At 47.6% G+C, this 9253-nt stretch overlaps 1 protein-coding gene across 1 annotated transcript in view; it reads left to right on the top strand.

Moving 5' to 3' along the window:
- CAMTA1 (calmodulin binding transcription activator 1) overlaps positions 1–9253 on the top strand; it is a 1228941-nt gene that overhangs the window by 972612 nt on the left and 247076 nt on the right. The window lies entirely within an intron of this gene.

Here is a 9253-nt window from a genome sequence, read left to right as displayed (position 1 = left end):
CAGCCCCAGCCCCAGCCCCACTCCCTCCCTCACTGCAGGGGCCTCGATCTGCCCTGCCCTGCCCTACCATGCTTTCCCTCCCCTTTGCCACTTCCCCCATGCTTCTCCATGCTGCTGGGCTGCAATCCTGGCCATGTGCATGCTGCAGCTGTGCACATGCATGGAGAGAATGTGTGTGGAGTTTTCCATGAGCATCAGTGGTCTTGCACCAGAGGGGGTTAAGTGGACTTCAGTGCAGTTGTCTTGCCAACATCACTCAAAACCTGAAGTGTGGAATCGATGTGTTGATTTTTAAACCATGTCCATTTCCATAATTTCAAGTAGACGTGCCCTGGGATGATATCAAGAATAACCAAACTTGACCCAGTCTTCCACCTGATGAATGAGGTACAGCTCATTCATCAGGTGTGCTGTGCTCATCAGGGGAGGGAAAATATAGGAAACTGCAAATCTCATGTAAGTCTTAAACACTGAATCAACTTATCTTTAGCTTCTAGATTTCTCCCTGCTCTGGAAACTAGACCACTAAACTTGCCATGGACTTCTCTCTGTCTACTGGCAAGTAGTGACTCTTGTTAGCTTCCTCTTTCCTCTCTGAGTTCCTAAATCAGGCAAATTTAGCCTTCCTTCCATCCACCTCCTACTTCCACACCACTGCCCATCAGAGTAAGTCACTCCTATGGGGATCTGAATGAAGACTCTTGCTCTAGTGGTCTCTCTAGCATGCAAGGGCCCTTTCCTAGAGCAGGTAAATAAAGGAGGGCTTCCCAGCTAGGCTGTGACTCAGGGAAATGAAAGACAAAAGTCTGTTAATCTTGATTTAAAGAAGCCAGCATGACTCCTGGGCAGTGGCTCCATGTAATGCTTCCTGTAGTGTATGTTAAAAATTGTAAAGGAGAATAGGAGTCTAAACTTGCAAGCTTAACTGGTGATATTCCTTTGAAGGAGGCATGTTTGCAAACATTATTAATTACCTGGGGAACATCCCTGCGTTTAAACTGAATTAAGGGGGAATGACTTGTAAGTGACTTATGGTTTGATTGCGAGATGGATTATAATGTTCTCGAACAAATTGATTCACTTCCCTATTACAGACCTGGCAAATGTGTGAAGTGAGTCTCACCCTGCATTGCATTTCCCCTGGGCCATTTAACCAGGGCAGGAGTTGTGTGAGGGGCAGGCTGGGTCCAAGGAAGTCATCACAGCCATCTGTGGCTCAGCCTGCTGATCAGAAGCATGTCTAGATTTGTAGGTAAAATTAGCCTTATCATCAGGGATCCCACTTTTCCCTGATAAAAAAAAATCACAAATTCTCTGATAAAAAATAGACAAAACAGGGGCCCTAAATTGAAGTGGTGGGTTTTAAAAAACACTTCAATTTAGGGCTAATTAAACCACTGTGTTGTGCACACACCCTACTGACTTACTTGCCTCTCCTTTGGGGAGGAGAGGCAAGCTGCCGGTGGGCAGTGGTCCCGAAGGGGGTGGGGTGAGGGGAGGGCTGGTGCTTCCCTCCGTGGAAGCAGCAGCACCCCCGCCCACAGGCACCTGGCTTGAGCAGTCCTGGGGGGTACTGCAGCTGTGGAGGGAAGCACTGGGCTCCTGCATAGCTCAGGCAGGCAGGCACTGGGGTGGGGGTGGAGGCAGAGATCAGGCTCACTGCTTTTCTTGGGCTGCTGTCAGGCTGCCTGCAGAGCTGTGGAGCTGCACGGAGCCTGGTGCTTCGCTCCACAGCTGTAGGGGTAGCTCATTTAAGGCACATTACGCCACTAATTCCAGCCGCTGTAGGAAATTCAATGTGCAATATGCCACCGACACATGCAAACACCAACACTATTGAAGCGGTGCAAAAGCAGTTAGCCCACTTTAAAGTGTTGTGCACACGTGCCTCTTGTTTCACCTACACATGGTCAATAGTTCTAAATTGCGATGAGTTGCTAGCACTCCCACTGTTTCCTGCAGGAAGGCAAAGCCCCTTCTTTGAATTTGGCAAATTTTACAAAGCAGAGGAGCAGTTCATCAGACAGAATAGATTCTGCCTTTCCTATTAAATATTTTAAACAAATTTTAAGGAGACTATCAATGCTGATGAATGGAGGTGGCCAGTCAGAAGCAGCATGACAAGCACCAGGAATACAGCCGCACAGCCATCCTGACCTGGGGGAGTTATTTCTAGGGGTGAGAGTGCATGTCAGGCAGCCTTTGGTTTCTCTTACATACATGGAGATGCTGGGCAAGACTGTTTGATCTGTGCTGTAAAGTTGCAGAAATTTTTTTTATAAGTGTGGTAGGTTGATCATTGAGATGTTTGTGTTTTTAAACGTGAGTCAAAGACATTACTGGGCCAGGGCAAAGCTGTCAGCTACACAAAACCCATATTACCTGCTTCAGACATTTCTCAGGGCCTCTGGACCCACAAATCACAATGCGAGAAGCAGACTCCCTTCCTAGTTGAGAAGACTGGACTCTGCCCTTGTCTGTGCCTTGGTGTACAAGATTATTAACCACATACACTCTCAGGGAGGCTGTGATTCCCCTGGGTAGCTGACTTAATCTTGCCCCACTCCTGTTCCTTAGTATTCCCCTTTGGTGTCTCATCTTCCATGCCTTGGTGTCAACGTTATAATGTTAGGAAGCTGCCTACCTAAGGCCAGGTGCACACCTACTGGTACTGGCTTTAGCTGGGTCCTCAATACCACCTCTCTCTCTCCCTCAGGGTCTCTAGCCTTTCTGTACATAGTCTTTCTGTGGCGCTCCAGGCCCTCTGGATACAATCTCTGGCCCTGGGCCCCAGTGGCCATAATCATGGCTCTACAGGCCCTGATTGGCTTAAAGGTGCTTAATAATGGCCTCCAGCTACCTCCTAGCCACACCTATGCCTTGCAGATTTTACTCAGTCATTTATTGGACCCTCCAGCACTACAGTAGCTTCAACCCCAGATTTTGTGACCTGTACCAGACTGTTGTCTCTAGTTTCCAGCTACTCAGCTTTGGTCCACACAACCTGCCAAGTCCCAGATCCTTGTAAGTTATTATCTCGGCCTCAACACCTCCCTGACAGAAGCCAGCCTGACTCTGCAGGCAGGCTCTGATAGCCTCTGATCCTGCCTCCATCCAGTCACCTGACAACAAGGCACAGGTGCTCCATCTATCACCAGGCCCTGCATTTGCCTGTAACCTGCATTTGACCCTGCAGTTCTTAGCAGTAGGCTTAGGATTCCTATTATCCCCTTTACAGGCTTACTTGTGCAGACTGTGTTTTGACCCCTCCTGTATCCATTACCTAATCAACTGTCAGTAACAGCAGCCAGTTTCCTGTTACATATGGGGATAAGGAACATTAAAGGATTGCTGGTTCTTGAGAACCTATCCCTGGGCTCATCGAGCCCCACAGCCTCCCTGCATATACCCAAAAAGTTCTTGATGCCATTCAGAAAAGGCACTTGTAGGGTTCTGCTGGCAGCCACCACTGAAACGTGCACACGTTCTGATGATGCACCTGCTAGCTTCTGTTTTTGTTTCTATGGCAACAGATGTTGGAGCAAGAAAAATAGGGCAAAGGGCTTTAAAATACTTTGGTGATTGATGGGCCCAATGGTGCAATGGTGGCAGCTGGGAGCGACGTTGTTAGGGTGAGCTATGAGCACATCTGGGTACATGGATTGTGCAGCTCTGGTCTCATAACTATTTGTCAGCATGAACTTTGTGAAGCTTCTCTCGGCCTGTCCTAGTGGCACTAAAAGTCTCCAGGACTGTGAGGCAGGTTTGCTGAGCCTTTGAGATGGCAGGTAATGAGAACCTACGCAAGTAGACTTTATGGCATTAATGAACAATGGGATATACCAGGGTGTTGCTCCAAGGGTGAGGGCAGCCCAGTGAGGGGGACTGTGGCTCTCCAGCTGCCTTATCAGGCCTCTTCCCAGGGAGGAAGTGTTGCAAAAAGCAGTTCGTTTCTTTGAAGGCCCGCAAAAATCACAGACACACAAACATCAGCTGGCACAAAAGGATGTATCTGTTTGCAAACAAGGTCAGAGTGGGGCATTGATGCCCAAATCAGCTTCTGACCAACTAATTGTGTTTGCAAGCGGAATTTATCGTCTCTCTCCTGAGCATGTGTGCAGACACCGGAACTCTTACAGCTACTTCCGTTTCATACAAGCATATATGTAGTTACATCATTACATACATCGCATGTGTAGTATAATTAGCTACTTAAGTATGCAGGGCGGAGAGGTAAATATGCATCAGCTCATTAAGCATGCCCAGAAACTACAACAGTTCGCCAAAAGTTCATACCCCAAGGCCACAGTCAATTGAATTCCAACTTCTGCGATCAGCATGAGAAAGGCTAAGGCGGGTGAGGGGGAGAAAGGAGCCTTGGGCAGTATTTCTTTCTTATCAGGTGCAAGATGCAAGCTGTGCATTTTTAACAATATTCCATTTCTAACAGAAGACTGCACCTAGGTTTGTAATGGCCATGTTGAGGGTATGTAGGACTGTGCTGCAGGACCTCTGCTCTTGTATTCCTGTGCAGCAGGCCGTGGAGTACCCAAGCTGAACTCCGCTCTGACTCATGAAGTATTAGAAGACCCAGGTGGTTGATGTGCATGTGCCAGCTAGTCGTAAGTCTGACTTCAAAATCCTGAGGTCTAAGGCAGCAAAAGATATATGCTATGTTCTGTTTCTTTGCTTTTGTACTTGGAGCTTTATAAATTCCAGTGTGTAGCTTTTATCCACAACCTAGAGCTAGAAATTTTTACTTTAAAAATATCATAGAATGTGAGACTCGTATCACCCCAGTACTCAGAGTCTGGGGCTGCAAGAGACGCATCAAATATCAGGAGACTTGCAACAGGCACCAGAGCCAGCACTGCTCTTCACATGACTTAACCCCATGGAACAGTTACCTCTGGCTTATGTAGCTTGAGAAGAGTGAGGCCATTTCTTCTTTGAAGACTATGTTGTTGTAAGCTGTGGGCTGGACCATGATTGTGGAATGCTTCAGCACTTTGGGAAAGCCACTTCTGCTCTCCACCCTGGTGTGAGGGAGGTGGAGAGGCTGAGGTCAAAGGTGGTGAGGCAGTGTCAGAGCAATGACTCATGCTTAGGCTTCCAGGGCTTCTAATTAAAAAAAAAATACTGTAGAAGGAACAAGGTGAAACCCAGGTGTCCTTCATGGAGCACATAAATTGTGAAAATACGTCAGTAGGCATGTACCATAGGGCTCAGCTGTGAGCTGGCAGCATGACTCAAAGGGATTTCAGGTGATTTATCAAGGGAATAGCATCTTCCTTGGCTCCTGAGTTGCTGCTGTCATTAGAATGTAAGTTTTGTTTTCATCCTAATGTGGCACAAGCCCCAGCAACTGGTGTAGCATTTCTAGCTGTGTGTGAGAAGCCTGCAATAATGTTCTTTGAATTGCTAAGCAACTGCAGCCCATTCTCTCACATGGAGCAAATTGAAACATTGATTTATCTATTTGTTTTGCAACTAGCACTACCAGCTTCATTACTCCATTCCCTAAGGACACCCTCCCACACACTGAGATTGGAAGTTAACTCTTTTTACCAAGGAATAGTCATGGATTTGTGTTTAATTTGAAGAGAATCCAGAAGCAGCAGCACTTTGCCAGCTGTGTGTGTTCTGTCCATGTGTCACTGTGTGCACACACTTCAACAGGAGAGTGTGGAGCCTCTGCTCTCCTGGGCTGTGCACTGCTCTATTAGACTGTCCCATAGGCTTGATCTGCCATTACCATGTCCTTAAAGGCTGATCAGTCAAGCACAAGCACAAAATGACAACACTATGAGTTAGAGTGCCTGACCCCCAACCAACACATATTCACCTGTAGGGGTGGAAGGCGGGTGAATCAAGCATGCTTGCAGCTCAGGAGCTGCTCCTTCTCCCAGCCTTGCCTGCCACCTCCCATCTCTGAGGCTGTCTGCTGGAGGCAGGGGAGAGTGCGGGGGAGAGTGAGCTGCCAGCTGGGGTTTGCCCAGCCTGTGCTGGAAGGTAGGGCTGAGAAGGGGAGCCATGAGGCAGGGGGACTCCAATCTACCTGCCCCACCCCAGCTCAGCCTTGGCAAACCCAAGCCAGGAACTCACTCCCCCTCCTCCCCTGCAGACAGCCCAGCCCCAGTTGCACCACAGATTAATCCTAGGGAACACAAGTTCCTTTATCTGATCCATCATTTGATGGGAGTTAATACACTGCCTGATCAACCACTTCAAAAGTACTCTGCAGCCATGCACATGCCATGGCATGGCTGTAGAGCGCTTTCAGGAAGCCAGAAGTGCATCAAACATATATTCTGTCTGTGCCCTCAGTTGGTTGTTGGGGGATGCAAATGAATGTAGAAAGCCAAATTCAGCCATAAAGTTAATAGTGACTTGAGATGTACATCAAATGGGAGTGGTAGTTTGGCAAATATGCATAGGTTGAATGTAGAGCTCAGGGGGAGAAGCAGGTCAGTGTCTGTTTCAGAGCTGCCAGCTCCTGCACTGCTTCACATGGGATGTTTTATGCAAATTATTTAAGGAGCTGATCTACTCATTGTAAATTGTTTAGTTATAACTGTAAGTCTCAGTCTTAAATGGTTGTGTAGATTTAGTACTGGAGATGGACAGGAAAGTAACACTTCTGGTGAATGTGCCCTGCATAGGTTAGTTTATGGGTTATCAACACAGTCAGCTTCTTAGCTCCCTCTCTGCCCAGCCTACCTCAGCCCTCATCCATGCGTGGGTCAGATTTATTCTGGAAGCTACCAGGACAGTGCAGTCTCCCTGCACTAGACAACTCTTGGCCTTTCTGCTGAGTCTGCCAGTTAGTGTGTAGCCTGGTGGTGAGTTTCCTGTGAGAGACTTAGAACCAATGGTCACCAAACACCCTTCACGAGCATCAGGGACTCTATCAGGCAGTGCAGCCTGGATTAATTGCCTAGGCAGCCGTGTTTCAAGTCTGCCTGACGAGCTCTCTGCTTGGCTGCTAGGCATACTACCTCGTGATTTAGCCCCAACTGTGGAAGCAGACTCCCAGGCCAGTCAATAGTTTTGAGACTAGGTTTGTTTTGGCAAGCCTCCTGGTGCCTGACCCTGGTTTTGGCTGCATTCCTGGGTTCCAGCTTTGGATTTCCCGATGGATCTCTTTCCTTGTTCCTGACCCTGGTTTGGCTCTGTTCTCAGACTTCAACCTGTGGGTTATCCCATGGACTCGGTAACTCGGTGTGTGATTCCCTAGACCCTGATTCTGGGCTGTGTTGTGGATTCTGCCCATAGATTTCCCTCTGGACCTGCTAACTTGGCTCCTGAACTCTGACCCAGCCCCTGGCCTTTGCCTCCCTTCAGTGGCCTAACCATTAAGGAAGACCACCTACATTCCAGTCCTGAACAAAGCATGAAAAGCTGGGGTCTGCCTTGAATCCTGGGGCTAGGCAGGGTAAGCACTGCTGACCTCCAGGTAAAATGTTATCCATCAGCAGTGACTTGAGGCATCCAATCATCCTATTAGAGTGATTTAAACAAGGGTTCTATTTAGCTAGGTAGTAACTCTCCCCTGCCATGGCAGGGGGTCAGACTCAGTGGTCTGCTCAGATCCCTTCTGACCCTACAAACTATGAAACTAGCAAGCAGCATGTTTAAAAAACTAAGCTGTTGTTAAAGAATGTTACAGTTGCAAAATTAAGCTGTGCCAGGTGGTTATACTGCTTCTTCAGTGTTGAAGGTTGGGGTTGGGGTTGGGGGGTGGTGTTTGAATGGCTTTTTTTGTTCTGGGTAAAGGTTAATGGTTGGATTGTAGGGGGGTTGGGTGTGGCTGGCTCATTTCATTCCAAAGTCTGGATGTTGCTGGAAGGGACCATTTCCTGAGACCACAGGCTCTTTCTAGAAGCTAAGGGAAGAAGATATAAGGAGAGGGAGCTGGAGCGCATAGAGGTGAGTCCGCTGAAGCCTGTGGGTTTGAAGCCCTAGAGAGGAGATGGTGGGAATCTGCCACTGGCACACTGTAGCTGTAAAGGGTGGAACTGTGGGGCAGAGGCGAACCTGCTGAGGGCTAGCAGAGAACTCAAGACCTCCAGAGATGAGCAGGAGTTTTGGCATGGAGGCATTGGTGATTCCTGCCTGCTGGGGACCTGCAGGAACACCGTGAAGAGACTAGGAAGTAGTTTGCTCAATCCAGGGAGCTGCCTGCAGGTGGAACAAGCTGGGAACTAGAAAGTAGGTGCTGGTCAGGTATGAGAGAGAAATGATATGAATTAGTTTGTGTTAAAACTTTGTTTTATGTTTTGTCTTTCCCAGTTATATTGTAGCCTTCTCCTAATTACTGAAGTTGTGGTTATTGGTGGGTTTTTTGGTTTGTGGTTTTTATTGTTGTTCTGGTTTTTGTTTTGTTTTGTTTTTACTCCTATAATTTGGCTGCCCTTTAATTGGGTATCTCACTTCAACGGGAGTTTGCAGCTTCATGGCCTTGGCCAGCTCAAGGGTCCTGTCATACAGGCTTTTAAAATTTATGAAATGTATGCATTAAATAAGGCCTGTCCCCTTGCATTTATGCATCATCATATAACCTAGAATTACATAATCATATCCCATTTTTCTGGCATGGGACACTAGCATAGTTTGAATGCAAGACTTTCAGATCCATTTGGGAGACAGGAGTAACTGGTAAAAATGGGCTACCAGTATTATCCTCCATACAAAGCTGTCCATATATGGGGACATATGACATGTTTTGCTATTACCTTACACAAGTGTATGTGAGTAGCAGTGGGAACTTTTTGTTTATGGTTCTGGGAGCTGATTGTGGACTGGAGGTAAGAGCAGTGGTGACTGACAGCTAGTCAAGAATGGGTGTGGTGTGTACATTGAGAGAGCCAGTGGATGGGTCTCTCTTGTTGTAAGATATGGATTCTAGGGTGCTGATTTGATTTGGAGGACATTCTGCCTGATTCAGTGGTTGAATCTCCGAGTCCGAATTGAATCAGGGGACCAATAAAAAGGTCTGAATTGATTAGAAGCTCTCTGAATCAATCTGGAAAAGGTGCAGAGAGCTTGACGATGCTGCAGTGACAGGAGACTGGCTAAAGGGAGCCAGAGTTGGACTCGGAGCTGGTAAGTAGGGGGTGGGAGAGGGGAGGCTGGAGGAGGGGACCATAAGGGGACCCCCACCAGGACCCTGCCTGCTCCCTGAGCACCCCCTGACCGGCCCCTGTTCCTGGACCTTTTAAAAAAAAAAAAAAAAAAAAAAAAAAAAAAAAAA

Source organism: Crocodylus porosus, unplaced genomic scaffold, assembly GCF_001723895.1.
Source record: "Crocodylus porosus isolate Cpor-Errol unplaced genomic scaffold, CroPor_comp1, whole genome shotgun sequence".
NCBI classification, from domain to species: Eukaryota; Metazoa; Chordata; order Crocodylia; family Crocodylidae; genus Crocodylus; species Crocodylus porosus.
This window is presented reverse-complemented; position numbering and strand designations above follow the sequence as displayed.